The 22,326-nt window shown below is 40.7% G+C and overlaps 1 long non-coding RNA gene across 1 annotated transcript; it reads left to right on the top strand.

Annotated features, from left to right (window-relative positions):
* Positions 1–9,949: 9,949 nt before the first annotated feature.
* On the top strand, positions 9,950–14,833 carry LOC146485803 (uncharacterized). Its single transcript, XR_014863357.1, has 4 exons — positions 9,950–10,225; positions 10,312–10,421; positions 13,666–13,814; positions 14,678–14,833. It is a non-coding gene; the product is annotated as an uncharacterized LOC146485803 (long non-coding RNA).
* The last annotated feature ends 7,493 nt before the right edge of the window (positions 14,834–22,326 follow it).

Genomic DNA, 22,326 nt, shown 5'->3' with positions numbered 1-22,326 from the left:
GTTCGTACAGCCAAGAAGATAACGCGATTGGACAATACAGCATTTCAAAACAAAAACAAACGACCGCAATGACTCTTGGGTGAAGGTGGGCCTTTAAGGATACAACCCCCAAACGTAAGGATACAACCCGCAAACGTAAGGATACAACCCCGAACATAAAGATAAAACCAACGAACGTAAGGATACAACCCCCGAACGTAAAGATACAACCCCCAAACGTAAGGATACAACCCCCCGAACGTAAAGATACCGTTCCCAAAAGTAAAGATACTGCCCCCAAACGTAAGGATACAACCCCCGAACTTGAGGATACAACCTCCAAACGTACGGATATAACCCCCAAACGTAAGGATACAACCCCCGAACGTAAGGATACAACCCCCAAACGTAGGGATACAACCCATAAACGTCAGGATAAAACCCCCAAACTTAAGAATAAAACCGCCAAACGTAAGGATACCACCCGCAAACGTAAAGATACAACCCCAAACATAGAAATACAACCAACGAACGTAAGGATACAACCCCCAAACGTAACGATACAACCCCCCGAACGTAAAGATACCGTTCCCAAAAGTAAAGATACAGCCCGCAAACGTAAAGATACAACCCCAAACATAGAAATACAACCAACGAACGTAAGGATACAACCCCCAAACGTAAAGATACAGCCCCCAAAAGTAAGGATACAACCCCTGAACGTAAGGAGACAACCCCCAAACGTAAGGGTACAGCTCCCAAACGTAAAGATACATCCCCCAAACGTAAGGATACAGCCCCCAAACGTAAGGATACAACCCCTGAACGTAAAGAGACAACCCCGAACATAGAAATACAACCAACAAACGTAAGGATACAACCCCCAAACGTAAGAAACAACCCCCAAACGTAAGGATACAGCTCCAAAACGTAAAGATACATCCCCCAAACGTAAGGATACAACCACCGAACGTAAGGATAAAACCCCCAAACGTAAGGATACAGCCCCCAAACGTAAGGATCCAACCCATAAACATTAGGTTAAAACCCCCAAACGTAAGGATACAACCTCCAGACGTAAGGATACAACCCCCGAACGTAAGGATACAACCGGCAAACGTAAGGATACAACTCCGAACATAAAGATAAAACCAACGAACGTAAGGATACAACCCCCAAACGTAAAGATACAACCCCCAAACGTAAGGATACAATCCCCCGAACGTAAAGATACCGTTCCCAAAAGTAAAGATATAGCCCCCAAACGTAAGGATACAACCCCCGAACTTGAGGATACAACCTCCAAACGTACGGATATAACCCCCAAACGTAAGGATACAACCCCCGAACGTAAGGATACAACCCCCAAACGTAAGGATAAAACCCATAAACGTCAGGATAAAACCCCCAATCTTAAGAATAAAACCGCCAAACGTAAGGATACAACCCGCAAACGTAAAGATACAACCCCAAACATAGAAATACAACCAACGAACGTAAGGATACAACCCCCAAACGTAAAGATACAACCCCCAAACGTAACGATACAACCCCCCGAACGTAAAGATACCGTTCCCAAAAGTAAAGATACAGCCCCCAAACGTAAGGATACAACCCCCGAACTTGAGGATACAACCTCCAAACGTAAGGATATAACCCCCAAACGTAAGGATACAACCCCCGAACGTAAGGATACAACCCCCAAACGTAAGGATACAACCCATAAACGTCAGGATAAAACCCCCAAACTTAAGAATAAAACCGCCAAACGTAAGGATACAACCCGCAAACGTAAAGATACAACCCCAAACATAGAAATACAACCAACGAACGTAAGGATACAACCCCCAAACGTAAAGATACAGCCCCCAAAAGTAAGGATACAACCCCTGAACGTAAGGAGACAACCCCCAAACGTAAGGGTACAGCTCCCAAACGTAAAGATACATCCCCCAAACGTAAGGATACAGCCCCCAAACGTAAGGATACAACCCCTGAACGTAAGGAGACAACCCCGAACATAGAAATACAACCAACAAACGTAAGGATACAACCCCCAAACGTAAGAAACAACCCCCAAACGTAAGGATACAGCTCCAAAACGTAAAGATACATCCCCTAAACGTAAGGATACAACCACCGAACGTAAGGATACAACCCCCAAACGTAAGGATACAGCCCCCAAACGTAAGGATCCAACCCATAAACATTAGGTTAAAACCCCCAAACGTAAGGATACAACCTCCAGACGTAAGGATACAACCCCCGAACGTAAGGATACAACCCCCAAACTTAAAGGCTCACATTCACCCAAGATGTATTGCACGCCGAGGAACAGTTTTCATATATGAAAACCCCCCCATTTTATTTAAGCAGGAGTCGAGTGAGAAAGCAATAAGCGATCACGAATATTCTTTCCCTCCAGCACAAGTCGTAGAGGAGACCCGCATGAACAGCTTGAGTTCGTACAGCCAATAAGATCACGCGTTTGGACAATACAGCATTTCAAAACAAAAACAAACGACCGCAGTGACTCTTGGGTGAAGGTGGGCCTTTAAGGATACAACCCCCAAACGTAAGGGTACAACCCGCAAACGTAAGGATACAACCCCGAACATAAAGATAAAACCAACGAACGTAAGGATACAATCCCCAAACGTAAAGATACAACCCCCAAACGTAAGGATACAACCCCACGAACGTAATGATACCGTCCCCAAACGTAAAGATACTGCCCCCAAACGTAAGGATACAACCCCCGAACGTAAGGATACAACCCCCAGACTTAAGGATAAAACCCCCAAACTTAAAGATACAACCCGCAAACGTAAAGATACAACCCCAAACATAGAGATACAACCAACGAACGTAAGGATACAATCCCCAAAAGTAAGGATACAACCCCTGAACGTAAGGAGACAACCCCGATCATAAAAAATACAACCAACGAACGTAAGGATACAACCCCCAAACGTAAGAAACAACCCCCAAACGTAAGGATACAGCCCCCGAACGTTAGAATACAACCCCCAAACGTAAGGATACAGCTCCCAAACGTAAAGATACATCCCCCAAACGTAATGATACAGCCCCCAAAAGTAAGGATACAACCCCTGAACGTAAGAAGACAACCCCGAACATAGAAATACAACTAACGAAGGTAAGGATACAACCCCCCAACGGATGAAACAACCCCCAAACGTAAGGATACAGCCCCCCAAAGTTAGGATACAACCCCCAAACGTAAGGATACAACCCATAAACGTCAGGATAAAACCCCCAAACGATAGGATACAACCCCCGAACGTAAGGATACAACCCCCAAACGTAAGGATAAAACCCCCAAACGTAAGGATACAACCCGCAAACGTAAAGATACAACCCCAAACATAGAGATACAACCAACGAACGTAAGGATACAATCCCCAAACGTAAAGATACAGCCCCCAAAAGTAAGGATACAACCCCTGAACGTAAGGAGACAACCCCGAACATAGAAATACAACCAACGAACGTAAGGATACAACCCCCAAACGTAAAGATACAACCCCCAAACGTAAGGATACAGCCCCCGAAAGTTAGAATACAACCCCCAAACGTAAGGATACAGCTCCCAAACGTAAAGATACATCCGCCAAACGTAAGGATACAGCTCCCAAACGTAAGGATACAGCTCGCAAACGAAAGATACATCCCCCAAACGTAAGAATACAGCCCCCAAACGTAAGGATACAGCCCCCGAACGTAAGAAATACAATCCCCAAACGAAAGAATACAACCTGCAAACGTAAGAAATACAACCCCAAACGTAAGGATACAACCTCCGAACGTAAGGATATAACCCCAAACGTAAGGATACAACTCCAAAACGTAAGAAATACATTCCCCTCCAAAACGATACAACCCCTAAACGTAAGGATACAACCCTTAAACCTATAGATACAATGGTAAAAAGTAAGGATACAACCGACAAACGTAAGAAATTCAACCTAAAACGTTAGGATACAATCCCTGAACGTAAAGATACAACCCCTGAACGTAAGTATACAACTCCCGAACGTAAGCATACAACCTTCAATCATAAGAAATAAAAAATTAAAAACAAAAGGTTAACATCCCCAAACGTAAGCATCCAACCCCCAAACGTAGGGATACAACCCCCAAAACGTAAGGATACAACCCCCAGACGTAAGAAATACAACCCCCAAACGTAAGGATACAACCCTTCAACGTAAGGATACAACTCCCAAACGTAAAGATGCAACTCCAAAATGTAGGGATACAACCCTTAAACGTTAGGATTCAATTCCCAAACGTAAGGATACAACCCCTTAACGTAAGGATTCAACCTCCAAACGTAAGGATAAAACCCTCGAACGTAAATATACAACTCTGAAACGTAAGGATACAACTCCCAAACGTAGGGATACAGCCCCAAAACGTAAAGATACAGCCCCCAAACGTAGGGATACATGCCCCAAACGTAAGGATACAACCCCCAAACGTAAGGATACAGCCCCCAATGGTAAGGATACAACCCCCAAACGTAAGGATACAACCCCCAAACGTAAGGATACAGCCCCAAACGTAACGATACAGTCCCGAAACGTAGAGATACAACCCCCAAACGTAAGGATACAACCCCCAAACGTAAGGATACAACTTCCAAACGTAAGGTTACAGCACCCAAACGTAAAGATACAGCCCTCAAACGTAAGGGTAGAGCCCCTAAACGTAAGGATACAACCCCCAAACGTAAAGATACACCCCCAAACGTAAGGATTCAACCCCCAAACGTAAGGATACAGCCCCCGAACGTAAAGATACAACACCCAAACGTAAGGATACAGCCCCCAAACGTAAAGATTCAACCCCCGAACGTAAAGATACAACCCCCAAGCGTAAGGATACAGCCCCCGAACGTAAGAAATACAATCCCCAAACGAAAGAATACCACCCGCAAACGTGAGAAATACAACCCCCAACGTAATAATACAATCCCCGAACGTGAGGATACAACACCTAAACGTTAGGATAAAACCCTCAAACGTAAGGATACAACCCCCGAACGTAAGGATACAACACCTAAATGTAAGGATACAATCCGCGAACGTAAATTTACAACCCCTAAACGTAAGTATCGAACACCCGAACATAATAATACAACCCCCGAATGAAGGATAGAACCCCCGAACGTAAGGATTGACCCCCCAAACATAAGGATACAATCCCCAAACATAAGGATACAATCCCCGAACGTAAGGATACAACACCTAAACGTAAGGATACAACCCTCAAATGTAAGGATAGAACCCCCGAACGTAAGGATATAACCCCAAAACGTAAGTATAGAACACCCAAACATAAGAATACAACCCCCGAACGTAAGGATACAACACCTAAACGTAAGAATACAACCCCCGAACGTAAGGATAGACACCCCAAAGGTAAGGATAAAACCCCCAAACGTAAGAAATAAAATCTCCAAACGTAACGATACAGCCATCGAACATAACGATACAACCCCCAAACGTAAGGATACAACACCAAAACTTAAGGATAGAATTCTTGAACGTAAGAATACAACCTCCAAACAAAAGGATACAACCTCCGAACGTAAGGATACATCCCCCAATGTTAAGGATACAACCCCCAAACGTACGAATGCAACTTGCAAACGTAAGGATACAACCCCAAACGTAAGGATACGGTGGGGGTTTTATCCTTACGTTCGGGTGTTGTATCTTTACGTTAGGAGGTTGTATCCTTAAGTTTGGGTGTTGTATCCTTACGTTCGGGGGTTGTATCCTTAACATTGGGGGATGTATCCTTACGTTCGGAGGTTGTATCCTTTTGTTTGGAGGTTGTATTCTTACGTTCAGGAATTCTATCCTTAAGTTTTGGTGTTGTATCCTTACGTTTGGGGGTTGTATCCTTACGTTTGGGTGTTGTATCCTTACGTTCCAGGGTTGTATCTCTACGTTTGGGGGTTGTATCCTTACGTTTGGGGGTTGTATCCTTACGTTTAGGGGTTTTATCCTTACGTTTGGGTGTTGTATCCTTACGTTCGGGGGTTGTATTCTTACGTTTGGGGGTTGTATCCTTACGTTGGGGGGTTGTGACCTTACGTTCGGGGGTTTTATCTTTACGTTTGGGGGTTGTGTCCTTACTTTCGGGGGTTGGATCCTTACGTTTGGGGGTTGTATCCTTACGTTCGGGAGTTTTATTTTTACGTTGGATGGTTGTATTTCTTACGTTTGGGGGTTGTATCCTTACGTTTGGGTGTTGTATCGTTACGTTCGGGGGTTGTATCCTTACGTTTGGAGGTTGTATCCCTACGTTGGGGGGTTTTGTCCTTACGTTCGGGGGTTGTATCCTTACGTTTAGGGGTTATATCCTTACGTTTGGGGGATGTATCCTTACGATCGGAGGTTGTACCCTTACGTGCAGAGGTTGTATCCTTACGTTTGGGGGTTGTATCCTTACGTTTGGGAGTTTTAGTTTTACGTTGGATGGTTGTATTTCTTACGTTTGGGGGTTGTATCCTTACGTTTGGGTGTTGTATCGTTACGTTCGGGGGTTGTATCCTTACGTTGGGGGGTTTTGTCCTTACGTTCGGGGGTTGTATCCTTACGTTTAGGGGTTATATCTTTACGTTTGGGGGATGTATCCTTACGATCGGAGGTTGTACCCTTACGTGCAGAGGTTGTATCCTTACGTTTGGGGGTTGTATTTGTTACGTTTAGAGTTTGTATCCCTGCGTTCGGGGGTTGTATCTTTACGTTTGGGGGTTGTATCGTTACGTTTGGGGGTTGTATTCTTTCGTTTGGGGATTGTATTTGTTACGTTTGGGGGTTCTTTCCTTACGTTTGGGTGTTGTATCCTTACGTTCGGGGGTTGTATCCCTACGTTGGGGGGTTTTGTCCTTACGTTCGGGGGTTTTATCTTTACGTTCGGGGGTTATATCCTTACATTTGGGGGTTGTATCTTTACGTTCGGGGGTTGTATCCTTACGTTTGGGGGTTGTATCCTTTCGTTTGGGGTTGTAAATCCTTACGTTTGGGGTTGTGTTTCTTACGTTTGGGGTTGTAAATCCTTACGTTTTGGGGTTATAAATCCTTACGTTCTGGGGTTGTATTGCTTATGTTCGGGGGTTGTGTTTCCTTAAGTTCTGGGGTTATAAATCGTTACGTTCGGGGGTTATAAGTCCTTACGTTCAAGAGTTGTAAATCTTAACGTTTGGGGGTTGTAAATCCTTACGTTGGGGGGTTGTAAATCTTTACGTCTTGGGGTTAGAAATCCTTACGTTTCGATGTTGTAAATCCTTACGTTCGGGGATTGTTTTTCTTACGTTCGGGGGTTGTAAAACCTTACGTTTAGGGGTTGTAAATCTTTACGTCTTGGGGTTATAAATCCTTACGTTTCGATGTTGCAAATCCTTACGTTCGGGGATTGTTTTTCTTACGTTCGGGGGTTGTAAAACCTTACGTTTAGGGGTTGTAAATCTTTACGTTCGGGGTTTATAAATCCATGGGTTATAGACTCATAATCCCTATATAAGTGAGATGATTTATATAAGGGGGTTTTTATTAATTTTTTCTGATATTTTATATACGGGTCTGTGCCCAGCTACTGATAATGATCCGCACTTTCACAGAACTCTGTGAACTTCAACTTCAAACAGAAAATTAGAAAAATTATTGCGGAAGAATAAGTTTATGACTCCGTTTTTATTATCTACTCTTTATATCACTACCGTGTTACTTTATTGTAAAATACCACTGATTAAAGTAACTTTTTAATGCTTTAGATGTACAGTAGTATTACTGTACAACACTGAGAAAAGACGTATTTCGATCAACACTGTTATAGCTCGTTTCAAAAAGGACCTTTTTTTCGATTCCGGTTATAAGCCTCTCAGTTTATAAGCCCTTCTAAAACCCCTTACGAAGTTGTATAAGCCGAGGGCTTATAAGCGGCAGTTTACGGTATATTCGTTTAAAGGGCTGTCAAGCTTTCCTGGAACGTTTTCCTTCGTGTGTCAAGCGCAAATAATTTGTACACAAGCGAGGTTTTCTTGACAGGCTTCTCCTTTCGAAAAGTAGCGCGTCAATTTTTGAACAAGGAGATTTGTCAAGGGAAAACTTGCCAAATGTTGTTGTTCACATTTTATGTTCAATCACGCCAACAAGTTCGCCATACTCGACAGTTTTTCCTCGACATGTATTTCTTGGTGAACTAGCAACGGTTTTAGCAGCCTTTGAAAAAAAAGAGACTTGTCAAGGAGAGGCTTGGCTAAATTTCGTTGCACACACGAGAATATAGAATTGTCATTTAAAGTGCCCCTAACCCTTCAATTTGTTTTCTTTTGGTAGATTTTCATATCTGTGAAGAACTCATTTTCGAAAAATTTTTTTAGAAACATTGAATCCTTTTTATTTTACGAGCACAAAAAATTACTGAAATTTTTAAATTTTTGCGCGCTTTAAGCCCAGCTGGACAAATTTTTGTCTCGTGGGCTCATTAGGAACGAGCCAATGAGAAGCGTCCGATATTTGACATTTTCTTAGCTGCGACGTAAGAAAAGGACACCAGAAGGATTCAGAAGGAATCTTATGCATGCTGATTCCTTTCTCTACATTTCGAGAGTTGCTGCATCCAAAAACCACACATTTTTCAACCATTTTCTCTGTTTACAATTGAAGCATTACCGCGAATCTTCGGATATTTTTGCACGATGTCCTATTCTTACGTCACGCTCCATATTTGGCCGAGTGGGGGACTAATGCGAACGATAGGTGAACATATCGACAAGACTGCCTTCACTTCTAGCGCTCGTAAAAAAAAAAAAAAGGATTCAATATTTCTCAAAAATTTTTTAGAAAATGCGTTCTTGAAAGATATGGAAATCTACCAAAAGAAAACAAATTAAAGGGTTAGGGGCACTTTAAGCTGAATACCACAAGGAAGGCACGTAGACAACGGCCGGTTGTTTAACAATCGAGTCGTGTCACGGAAACACGGTTGTGGCAAGTTTTGCAATGTGCCAACAATGCATAATTTCAATAAAAAAGGAAAATAAAAGAGAAAACATTTTGTCGGGCAGACAAGAGTAAAAGACTTGTTGAATACAAACCGCTTGCAACCCGGCCTAAGAGGATAGAGGACCTTGAAAGCTCGCGCAGTCACGTTTCATTTGTGAGAGGAATAGACCGATCTGTAATCATTTGGAGAACCTTTCAGAGTAAGTAAAAAATATAATTTGTTCCCTAGAAAAGGTATAAAGCAAAGCCTTACATTTTAAATCTTCAGTCATTTTAATTTACTACTGGTGTATTTCATTTTTTCAGACACTTCCCTTCCTTTTTTTTAATATCAAAACGTCTAATTTTGGGGTTGAGGCTAAACGTTCTTGATTTTTTGGCAATCAGTGAGTCTGATCTGAAAAAAATCTTAAGATGTTCTTAACTGATCTGTCAGTAGTATTTTGATAAATCTATGTGGACGTGACCAAGATATCTATCAAAGAGCAATATGTGCCTTAAGGCGGGTCAAGTTGGACTGTATAGACTGACGTTTTACCTGCATTTTTTTTATCCATATTTACACTGTTCATTTTAAAAACATTTGGTCAAAATAAAAATGTTCTTAACTGACTCTCAGCCTGGGTAATGTTCGTAGTTTGTTCTTAAATTTTAGTTCATCTCAGCCTCAACGTTGTTGTAGAAAAGGTTCTTATAAAATACAATAAAATAAATAAGAGCGTCCATGCATGCATGAACATGATTCAACCTTTTGAACCACCGGAAGATTTGCACTTTTTTCTTCTGGCCGATAAAACGTTAATTGATATTATTTTACGTGTTGCTGAAACAGTTATCGTGAAAACGATAGCTATAGCTGTGGCATGAAGCCGTCGTGGGAGATAAATCTCGAGCAAAGAAAGGTTGTAGTTGATTTCTCAAAACTATTCGCGCGCCGGGGAAGATCGCAATTCGAACGTGCTAGAATTTAGCAGTTATTTTTTTCCCGTCGTTGTGTGGCAAGATAAAATTGAGATTGGACTCGGCCAACAGGATGGCTGTGGTTTCATTATTATATTGTGAACAAATGAAAAGGAAATAATACGTTACATCAAGCGTCGCTACAATATTGCCAAGGTGAAATAAATATAAGGTGATTCTGCATAAAAGGAGAGGTCGTGCTTTCAGAATAGACCATTCCGCGACTCAGAGAACCTTTGCAGGTAACTATCAAGAGAACAGAAATTTTTAGAGCAGCAAACGTTTTCAATTTCTCTTGTGATTTTAATGAAAGTGGCCTTTTTTTTAGACACGATGAACCCGCGAGTGGCACTTGTCCTGTTTTGTCTTGTTTCTGTGAGTACGGCCTTGAATTTGCAGCAACGGTTTCGTTCATTTTATGAGGACGACGATTCCAAGGTAAGAGATGAAAGAAAAAAAAACCGCTAACTAATGGATATATTCAACTTAAAATTCTATTTATTTAGGAGCCATTACCTGATTATTTCAGTGCTACAACGTTGCATGTTTGGGATTGAGTCAGTCAGCGAGGTTAATAAATTTGTCGTTAATAAATTTTATTGTGGGGAGGAGGTAATACGATTCCCCTAAAAACGACTGCGTGGGAGGCTACCGCCTATATACCTTATTCGTACTAATTTTCGCGGGCACTTAATTTCGCGAATTTGGAACACGAATATTTCCCGAGCATTAATTTTCGCGATTTTGCAAAAAATGATAAATTTAGGGCATTTAATTTCGCGAAAATTGACAAAAGACAGACTTAGAAAACCATTTTTTATGGAATGATCACTTAAATAACGATTGATTTACCATCATGATTTGCAATTACGTAATAGAAATAGCGTTGATAATCAGACAAATCAAGCAAATACAGGAAATCAATCAAATGCTACTGCAATATTGTACTTTGAAATAAAAGTCAATTGTAAAAATATGATTTTAAATACCTATGGCACACAGTTCGATGACTGCACGAAAGATGTTTTGAAAGTGCTACATGTACAAGAAGAAGAATTGAGTGATTCGGATGAAGAAAGTGCTGAAGTAGAAGATAAATAGCCTGTTGACAATTACCATGTAGCTTAAAACGCAGTTAATCATTGATTAAAGAAATTATAGAAGTGTATTAGATTTCGCGTATTTAATTTTCGCGTATCCTAATTTTAGCGAGTCTTTAATTTCGCGATTTTTTACAAATCGCGAAAATCGCGAAATTAAAGGCTCACGAAAATTAGTACGAATAAGGTATCACAAATACAGCTTGATCTTTAAATCTCACATACCCACTCTCTAAATGCTAGATATTTTTTTTCTTGTTAAGGTAAGCGACTATAACAAAAGTCCACTTTCAACAGTTTCATTTTCGCATAAAATTTATTTCATACATTTTAGTACAGCTAGTGTTACCAGTATACATGTAGCATAAACATTAGTCTTTACATCCTGACATCTTCTACCAGGTACGTGACAACAAAATTGTAGTTCAATGTAAAGATATAACTTTTGTCATTTAGTACTTTTTGGTCAATATCAAAATTTTGTATTCAGAGTCCAGTCAAACAACTTGGTTACTGAAAAGTCACCAGATGAGACTCAAGGGAAAGGAATTTGTTTACGGAAATATAGTAATTTCTTTCCATTCAATTCCGTCTAGTCTTGCCTCGCAACAATTCACTGACCACTCATGACAAACAGAAAATTACATCACTTTATTACAATCACTTCCCATACTGCCAACTGAAATTTTCTTCTTCAAAGCAACAACAATCACATGTAATCAGTACATATTCCGTTTATACAAATAAAAGAGTTGCAACTATAACAAATGTTGTACTTTCCGAGTTTCAATTAATGATTAGAATGGACGGTACGGGGGAGGGGGAAGGAAGAGATGAGCTGCATCTATGTGTACCATCTTCTGAGAACTCTGATCTCTGTTAAATATCATTTGCAAAGTATTGTACACTTTTACTAACCCTTTCACTACCAAATTCTGAGAGCAAATTCTCCTAAGTAATAATATTCATGTCTTTGTTGGCTTTTCCTGACAGTTTGGTGTCAGAACAAAACACTATCCCTTATTAATTTTTTGGTTATTTTTGTTACCTGTCTGCTTGACAGTGTATTAAAATTATAAGGAGAATTTTAAATAATGCTGCTCACTTCTAGGAGTGAAGGGTTGGTGGGAAAGGGAGACCGTTGCGCAGGGTAACACTTAAAGGGGAAGTATCATGGGGTTTTTGACCTCTTTTGTTAAAAATGGTGAAATAAGACCTTCACTTTGCTACAAAATAATTCTAGAACAACGAAAGGAAAGAAATCAACTCAATTCCTGACAGGAACAACACGTACTCTGTTCTAGCGCATTTTGGAAACAAAAATACGAAAACTTGAAAAACATTAGCCTAATATTTTTCAAGTTTCAATCCATACCGGCCTACTCTGTCTCTGGCCAGAGGCACTAATCGACAGTTTTATTGTACTGGGGTGATAATTTATTACAAAACTATACAATGATTTTCTGTTTCTGTTCTCAGACAAACATTTCTGGGTTTTGAAATGACATCAAATTTTCGTGATACGTCCCCTTTAATCATTTTTAGGGTATCTGTTCTTTGCCTTCCTGTTATATGCTTACCCTCTATTAAGTGACTACTTCTCAAATCATTGAATATAAATCCGTCCCTGTATTCTCAATATGGCAATCTCCTGGTTATTTCCCCACAGTGATCAATTAACAGAGCTTTGGAAGATCAAGGCAATATATAGAACCTTCTGGTCAGGAATGCACCATTACAAATGTGAAGGGGAGGGGGGGGGGGGGGACTTTCTGGAAAGGTATGTTATTTTTTCCCCAACAAGCAGGGGTGCAAGATTTTATCACAACCTTGGAAACTTTTTCTCGGCTTCCTTTGCAATGCAGGATTATTTTTCCTTACATTTTGGTTTTGCACAATTTTTTTTTCTGTTTATGGACTCCCCTCCTGCCCCTCTCCTTTACATTTCTAATGGTGCATCCCTAACGTCTTGCTAATTACAGTGTATCACTCCCACAGTCTGTGGAGATGACACCGCACAGAGTGGGTGTGATCACACAACTTGCACAAAGGTGGGGCTATTCAAAGGGCGCACTATCTCTCACTCACTATCATAAAGAACGAGACAATTTATACTTTCTAGCACATTTCTTCACTTCAAATCAACTGCCCACCCAGCCCTAGCTTCGCGAGGTTTTGCGAGTCACATGTTTCTAGTTAATTGTTAGTTTCTTCTAATGCAAGCTTGAGTTAACTTGTTACAATCATGAGCTGTCACTGGCCTGTCGCATTCATGCAGTGCATTAAAAGACTAGTGAAGACGACGGCACCACAGAATACGTAACCTGAAAATTAAATTCGCGCTCTCTAAGCTACCTTGCGGCCGAAATATCCAGGAGCTGAATTTGTAGGGGTGGTTTTCAACTTCAGAAAGAGACTTACTGCTTTCTACCCGTTTAGAAAAAATTATAATAACTTTATTAAAGTGTCGAAGAATTTAGCACTGTAGTGCTAATTTTAGACACTTTAAATCAGTGAAATAAATGTACAAACTGAACATTACATCTCGTGATCACATTTTGTTAATTATTTCCTTCGTCCAGCTTGATGCATATGGTGATCAGTTTCAAGAAACAGACTTATTTCGCAACACTCGGCAATTCAAAATCCCGGATTGCAGACATTGTCACAGAGTACTAGTGGGGAAGAAACTCGTACCCAGTGGGCCCTTGTGCTGCCGTCCTCGTCGCTGGTAAGATCTTGCTGGCCCTAAAGTCGTGAACATGAATTTGCAACTTATCAGAAGTTTCATGGCCGCTAGCAGGCAGGAAATAATTTTCAAGAAGGTCACTCATTAATTATCCGATTGGGTGGAGAAGAACACGAAGCTAGGTTCCATTTACTCCATGTTACTTTACTGCCATGCAGGGAAATTTGAGAATTTTCGAAAACGTGGGCCAGTTTATTGATGTTGAAAAGCCAATAAAAAAAATGAAATTTCACAATACACATCACGTTTAAGGGCCCGCCGTTCAGTTACGAGGAGGTAAGTGTCACTAAGCTTACCTCCTGGAGATTTGCATTACTGAGAATAACGTACTTTGATAATAATATTTATTTTTGTCAGATCACTCGTTTCCTTGAATGAAAGTCATGGCCCGCCTCTTTAGAGTGGTAGAAGAACTCAAAAGGGTTAGGGCTAGGGTCACTTTTCTCAGTCATTCATTCCCCTCCGGATGTACAATGAACGGTACCTAACTGTTCAAGCTATAGAGGATCTGGGTATCTGAATTTAGTCATCGGTTAATTCTTCGGCCATTTCTCTACCATGCCATGGGCTCCATCTGTCAACTCATTATAAGTCCGCAGTTGTTCTTAGATGAAATATGTCATATGAAACATCCCTGGACGTAATATTTACTCTCCAAGTTTCACCATTAAAGTTTGAATACTCTCGGAGTTAATTACTGGGGAAGCTCAACCAAACCCCTTTCCCCCGTACGTACACCAGGCCGCAAGAGCCCCCCCCCCCCTTCACCCCCTCCACCCTGTGAATTCCTTTTGTTTCAAAAGCCGTTTTATTCAGTTAAATATTTATTTATTTATTTATTGCAGTTCGGCTACTGGATTCTGTGAACCTGGTCCGGAAACAGAATAGTAAGAGCAGTCAAGCTTATTAAATGGTGAAAAAAAAAAAATGGCACAAATTTGATTTGACCATAACTTTGTATTGTATGAACTTTAAAATAAACTGAGGGTTACACTTAAAAACGCCTTTACCATTTTTTCTTATCATTGATAATTACCATTTATAAGCTGCCATTGCTAAGGAGTGGTCGAAAGTCGTTGTGTTCTCAATCACCTACACTGATACCTTAGTTCCAAAGATTTTCTTTCTTCGTTACTGAGCCACGAGGAGAAAGAAGATGACTCTGGAACCAGGGTAGCACACTGATGTCTTTTGTTTTGAGACCACGTTTACTTTAATGCCATTTGCGCTTTCCTTCCACAGTTCTCGGCTGTTTTTCTTTGAAACAGAGCTTTGTCTGCTATGTGAGAAAAATTTTCCTTTCCCTTGAACCGTACGATCGATTGGATGTTTGATCGTTTCGATTACGGGGGTACGAAAACAGTTAACGTTTTTGGGGCACGAAATCACTGTATGCCGTGCAGAGCCTCTCTTCACTCCCTAAATTAAGGAGAAGTTAACAAAGGCTCTGAGAGAAGGTTAGGACGATATTCTTAATACGGTTGCTTTTCTCTGCATTTATTTGCAGTTTAAACTAAATTAAATTTCCCTCAGCGTCTTGAAACATTCGGTTCAATTGCTGAAACATATAAGGCGATTTCTCATTTCGCTTTTAGCCCCACCATGCCCATATCCCCTCAAGAAATGCGGGTGTCGTTTTAAATGGTGCTGAAATTTTGTCATAAATGTTAAAAGGGATAGAAGTCCCGGCTACAACAATTTCTCCTCACAATCACACTCTTGATCTAACACAAAGGTCAGTGAGTATGGTATACATCATTATTTTAGCAATCTTTGTTCAATTTACTAAATTTCCTAAACTTAGTGTCAATATAAATAGTGACCTTAAAGGTTTTTGAAACAAGAAACAGAGTTTTATTTACCTCTTTTCTGTTTTCCATAATTGGAGCCTCTCACTGGGAAGTAAAGAAAAAGAACATAGTTACACCGCCATCAACTTGTGACAAATGAATACCATATATATAGTAACCTGTTATAATTTACATATTAGTACTGGGGAACTGTATTTCATTTTGGGAGCTTGAGAAAGAGCACCAGGCCCTATTATGTTGTTCCAGAAAATATCCATACCCCTTTCACACAAGAAATTGCCGATGATCAATGAGTAATCGATGAACAATCGATAGGCCACAGCATTTTCAGTCATTGATTAGTCATTGATTGCATTGATTAGTCATAGATGACATCGATTTGTCATCGATCTAATCTCGTGGCGACACAAATCATACCAAATCGAAAATAAAGAAATAAAAACAATTTCTTATTGCCCCCGCAGGGTTCTGGCCCAGACGGCCAAAACCCGAGGAGGCACATTAGGACTCCCCGCGTATAGGGTATAGAATTTCGGTGTGTCGAGAAAAAATCTCGATTTTGGAGAAAACGGTTCGCAAAGGATTGCCCAAAAAGTTCGTAAAGGATTGCCGAATCTTCGCTGGCGGTGAATGAGGATTTGAATAAACAAGCGAACAATGCTGGGAACGGAGTCTTCACCACGAGGTTTGCCAGTGCTGAAGGAAAGTTATAAGTGCTTATAGCTTTATAGATCATTCGGTTAAAGTCAAAATTGTGTCAACAAGCGTCGCTCATCGAGGTCTTTGAAGAATAGACTCGCACAAATTTATATATTGTTCATCGATCTTTGACCGTTTGGGGGTTGCATCCTTACGTTCGTGGGTTGTATTTTTAAGTTATGGGGTTGTATCCTTACGTTCAGGGGTTGTATGCTTAAGTTTGGGGGTTGTATCCTTAAGTTTGTGGGTTGTATTTTTACGTTCGGGGGTTGTATCCTTAAGTTTGGGAGTTGTATCCTTACGTTTGGGGGTTGTATCCTTACTTTTGGGGGTTGTATCCTTACGTTTGGGAATTGTATCCTTACGTTTCGGGGTTGCATCCTTTCGTTTGGGGATTGTATCCTTACGTTTGGGGGTTGTATCCTTACGGTCTGGGAGGTTGTATCCTTAAGGTTGAGGGTTGTATCCTTACGGTCTGGGGGGTTGTATCCTTACGAGGGGTTGTAACCTTACGTTTGGGGGTTGTATCCTTATGTTTGGGGGTTGTATCCTTACGTGCAGAGGTTGTATCCTTTCGTTTGGGGGTTATATTTTTACGTTTGGGGGTTGTTTTCTTACGTTCGGGTGTTTTATCCTTACTTTTTGGGGTTGTAGTTGCTACATTTTGGTTTAGTATCTTTACTTTCGGGGGTTGTATCCTTACGTTCTGGGGATTGTATTTCCTATGTTTGTGGGTTGTATACTTACGCTTTGGAGTTGTATCCTTACGTTTGTTGGTTTTATTCCTACGTTTGGTGGTTGTATCGTTAGGTTTGGGGGTTATAAAACCTTACGTTCGGTTGTTGTAAATCCTTTCGTTTGTAGGTTGGAAACCCTTATGATTGGGGGTTATTAATCTTGACGTTTATTGGTTGTATCCTTACGTTTGGGGGTTGTATCCTGAAGTTCCGGGGTTTTATCCTTACGTTCGGGGGTTTTATCCTTACGATCGGGTGTTATAAATCCTTACTTTCGGGGGTTGTAAATGCTTGCGTTTGGGGGTTATAAATTTTTATGTTTCGGGGTTGTATCCTTTCGTTCGGGGGTTGTATTTCTTACGTTCGGGGGTTATAAATCTCTAAGTTTAGGGGTTGTATTTTCTACGTTTGGGGGTGTTAAATCCTTACGTTCGGGGGTTATAAATGCTTATGTTTAGGGGTTGTATCCTTACGTTCGTGGGTTGTAAATCGTTACGTTTGGGGGTTATAAATGCTGAAGTTCGTGGGTTGTAAATCGCTACGTGCGGGGGTTATAAATCCTTATGTTTGGGTGTTGCATCCTTATGTTCGGGGGTTGTATCCTTACGTTCGGGGGTTGTATTTTTAGGTTTGGTGGTGGTATTTTTATGTTTGGGGGTTGTATCCTTACGTTGGGGGTTGTGTCCTTACGTTTGGGGGTTTTATCCGTACGTTCGGGGGTTGTGTCTTCACATTTGGGGGTTGTATCTTTTTGTTTTGGGGTTGTTTAATTACGTTTGGGGGTTGCTTCCTTTTGTTTTGGGGTTAAAAATCCTTACGTTCGGGGGTGTTAAATCCTTACGTCTGGGGGTTATAAATCCTTACGTTATGGGGTTGTATTTTTTACGTTCGGGGGTTGTATTGCTTATGTTTGGGGGTTGTAAATCCTTACATTTGGGGGTTGTAAATGCTTACGATTGGGGATTATAAATTTTGTTGTTTGGGGGTGGTATCCTTTCGTTCGGGGGTTATATCCTTAAATGTGGTTGGTTGTATCCTTACGTTTGGTTGTTGTATCCTTACGTTTAAGGGTTGTATTTCTTACGTTTGGGGGTTGTATCCTTACGTATGGGGGTTGTTTCTTTATGTTTGGGAGTTGTATCTTTACGTTTGGGGGTTGTATCCTTACGTTTAAGGGTTGTATTTCTTACGTTTGGGGGTTGTATCCTTACGTTTGGGGGTTGTATCCTTACGTATGGGGGTTGTTTCTTTATGTTTGGGAGTTGTATCCTTACGTTTGGGGCTGTAGTTCTTACGTTTTGGGGTAGTATCCTTACTTTCGGGGGTTGTATTTCCTACGTTTCTGTGTTGTATCCTTACGTTTTGGAGTTGTATCCTTACGTTCGGGGGTTTTATTCTTACGTTTGGTGGTTGTATCGTTACGTTTGGGGGTTGTATCCTTAGGTTTGGGGGTTGTATCCTTACGTTTGGGGATTGTTTCCTTACGTATGGGGGTTGCTTCCTTATATTTGGGAGTTGTATCCTTATGTTTGGGGGTTGTATCCTGCCGTTTGGGGGTTTTATCCTTACGTTTGGGGGTTGTATCCTTACGCTTGGGGGTTATAAATCCTTACTTTCGGGGGTTGTAAATGATTACGTTTGGGGGTGTTAAATCCTTACGTTCGGGGGTTATTAATGCTTATTTTTGGGGGTTGTATCCTTACGTTCGTGGGTTGTAAATCGTTACGTTTGGGGGTTATAAATCCTGAAGTTCGTGGGTTGTAAATCGCTACGTTCGGGGGTTATAAATCCTGAAGTTCGCGGGTTGTAAATCGTTACGTGCGGGGGTTATAAATCCTTATGTTTGGGTGTTGTATCCTTACATTTGGGGGTTGTATTTCTTACGTTTGGAGGTTCTATCCTTACGTTCGGGGGTTGTATTCTTACGTTTGGTGGTGGTATTTTTACGTTTGGGGGTTGTGTCCTTACTTTGGGGGTTTTATCCTTACGTTCGGGGGTTGTATCTTTACATTTGAGGGTTGTATCTTTTTGTTTTGGGGTTGTAGCATTACGTTTGGGGGTTACATTCTTTTGTTTTGGGGTTAAAAATCCTTATGTTCGGGGGTGTCAAATCCTTACGTCTGGGGGTTATAAATCCTTACGTTATGGGGTTGTATTTTTTACGTTCGGGGGTTGTATTGCTTATGTTCGGGGGTTGTAAATTTCTATGTTTGGGTTTTGTATCCTTTCGTTCGGGGGTTATATCCTTACGTTTGGTGGTTGTATCCTTACGTTTAAGGGTTGTATTTCTTACGTTTGGGGGTTGTATCATTACGTTTGGGGGTTGTATCCTTACGTTTGGGGGTTGTATCCTTACGTTTGGGGGTTGTATCCTTACGTTTGGGGGTTGTATCCTTCCGCATGGGGGTTGTATCCTTACGTTTGGGGGTTGTATCCTTACGTTCGTGGGTTGTATCCTTAGGTTTGGGGATTGTATCCTTACGTTTGGGAATTGTATCCTTATATATGGGGGTTGGTTCCTTATGTTTGGGAGTTGTATCCTTATGTTTGGGGGTTGTCTCCTTACGTTTGGTGGTCGTATCCTTACGTTTGGGGGTTGTATCCTTCCGTATGGGGGTTGTATCCTTACGTTTGGGGGTTGTATCCTTACGTCCGGGGGTTGTATCCTTACGCTTGGGAGTTGTATTTTTACGTTCGGGGGTTATAAATCCCTACGTTCAGGGGTTGTATTTTTTACGTGCGGGGATGTTAAATCTTTACTCTCGGGGGTTATAAATGCTTATGTTTGGGGGTTGTATCCTTACGTTTGTGGGTTGTAAATCGTTACGTTCGGGGGTTGTATTTCTTACGTTTGGGGGTTGTATCCTTACGTTCGGGTGTTGTATTCTTACGTTTGGTGGTTGTATTTTTACGTTTGGGGGTTGTATCCTTTCGTTGGGGGTTGTGTCCTTACGTTTGGGGGTTTTATCCTTACGTTCGGGGGTTGTATCTTTTTGTTTGGTTGTTGTATCCTTACGTTTGGTTGTTGCATCCTTTCGTTTTGGGGTTTGAAATCCTTACGTTCGGGGGTGTTAAATTCTTACGTCTGGGAGTTATAAATTCTTACGTTATGGGGTAGTATTTCTTACGTTCGGGGGTTGTATTGGTTATGTTCGGGGGTTGTAAATCCTTATGTTCGGGGATTGTTAATTCTTACGTTCGGGGGTTGTATTTCCATAAGTTCTGAGGTTATAAATCGTCACCTTCGGGGGTTATAAGTCCTTACGTTCGGGAGTTGTAAATCTTAACGTTTGGGGGTTGTAAATCCTTACGTCTTGGGGTTATAAATCCTTACGTTTCGATGTTGTAAATCTTCACGTTCGGGGATTGTTTTTGTTACGTTGGGGGTTTGTAACTCCTTACGTTCAGGGGTTGTAAATCTCTAAGTTCGGGGAGTATAATTCTTTACGTTCAGTGGTTATAAATCCTTAATTACGTTTGGGGGTTGTAAATCTTTACGCTTATGGGTTGTAAATCTGTACGTTGGGGGTTTATAAATCCATGGGTTATAGATCATAATCGCTATATAACTGAGATTATTTACATAAGGGGGCTTTTATTAATTTTTTTTCTGATATTTTATATACGGGTCTGTGCCCAGCTACTGAGAATGATTCGCACTTTCACAGAACTCTGTACTACTTCAAACAGAAAATTGGAAAAATTATTACGAAAGAATAAGTTTATTTCTCCCTTTTTATTATCTACTCTTTATATAACTACCGTGTAACTTTATTGTAAAATACCATTAAAGTAACTTTTTAATGCTTTAGATGTACAGTAGTATTACTGTACAACACTGAGAAAAGACGTATTTCGATCAACACTGTTATAGCTCGTTTCAAAAAGGACCTTTTTTTCGATTCCGGTTATAAGCCTCTCAGTTTATAAGCCCTTCTAAAACCCCTTACGAAGTTGTATAAGCCGAGGGCTTATGAGCGGCAGTTTACGGTATACTCGTATACTCGGCATTCAAGCTTTCCTGGAACGTTTTCCTTCGTGTGTTAAGTGCAAATAATTTGTACACAAGCGAGGTTTTCTTGACAGGCTTCTCCTTTCGAAAAGTAGCGCGTCAATTTTTGAACAAGGAGATTTGTCAAGGGAAAACTTGCCAAATGTTGTTGTTCATATTTTATGTTCAATCACGCGAACAAGTTCGCCATACTCGACAGTTTTTCCTCGACATGTATTTCTCGGTGAACTAGCAACGGTTTTAGCAGCCTTTGAAAAAAAAGAGACTTGTCAAGGAGAGGCTTGGCTAAATTTCGTTGCACACACGAGAATATAGAATTGTCATTTAAAGTGCCCCTAACCCTTCAATTTGTTTTCTTTTGGTAGATTTTCATATCTGTGAAGAACTCATTTTCGAAAATTTTTTTTAGAAACATTGAATCCTTTTTATTTTACGAGCGCAAAAAGTTACTGAAATTTTTAATTCTTTGCGCGCTTTACGCCCCGCTGGACAAATTTTTGTCTCGTGGGCTCATTAGGAACGAGCCAATGAGAAGCGTCCGATATTTGACATTTTCTTAGCTGTGACGTAAGAAAAGGACACCAGAAGGATTCAGAAGGAATCTTATGCATGCTGATTCCTTTCTCTACATTTCGAGAGTTGCTGCATCCAAAAACCACACATTTTCAACCATTTTCTCTGTTTACAATTGAAGTATTACCGCGAATCTTCGGATATTTTTGCACGATGTCCTATTCTTACGTCACGCTCCATATTTGGCCGAGTGGGGGACTAATGCGAACGATAGGTGAAAATATCGACAAGACTGCCTTCACTTCTAGCGCTCGTAAAAAAAAAAAAAGGATTCAATATTTCTCAAAAAATTTTTCGAAAATGCGTTCTTGAAAGATATGGAAATCTACCAAAAGGAAACAAATTAAAGGGTTAGGGGCACTTTAAGCTGAATACCTGGAAGGCACGTAGACAACGGCCGGTTGTTTAACAATCGAGTCGTGTCACGGAAACACGGTTGTGGCAAGTTTTGCAATGTATCAACAATGCATAATTTCAATAAAAAAGGAAAATAAAAGAGAAAACATTTTGTCGGGCAGACAAGAGTAAAAGACTTGTTAAATACAAACCGCTTGCAACCCGGCCTAAGAGGATAGAGGACCTTGAAAGCTCGCGCAGTCACGTTTCATTTGTGAGAGGAATAGACCGATCTGTAATCATTTGGAGAACCTTTCAGAGTAAGT

The sequence above is a fragment of the Pavona decussata genome, unplaced genomic scaffold (genome assembly GCF_977016875.1).
Source record: "Pavona decussata unplaced genomic scaffold, jaPavDecu1.1 SCAFFOLD_25, whole genome shotgun sequence".
Classification (NCBI taxonomy): Eukaryota; Metazoa; Cnidaria; class Anthozoa; order Scleractinia; family Agariciidae; genus Pavona; species Pavona decussata.
The sequence above is the reverse complement of the archived record's forward strand: the minus strand, read 5'-3'. Positions and strand labels throughout refer to the sequence as shown.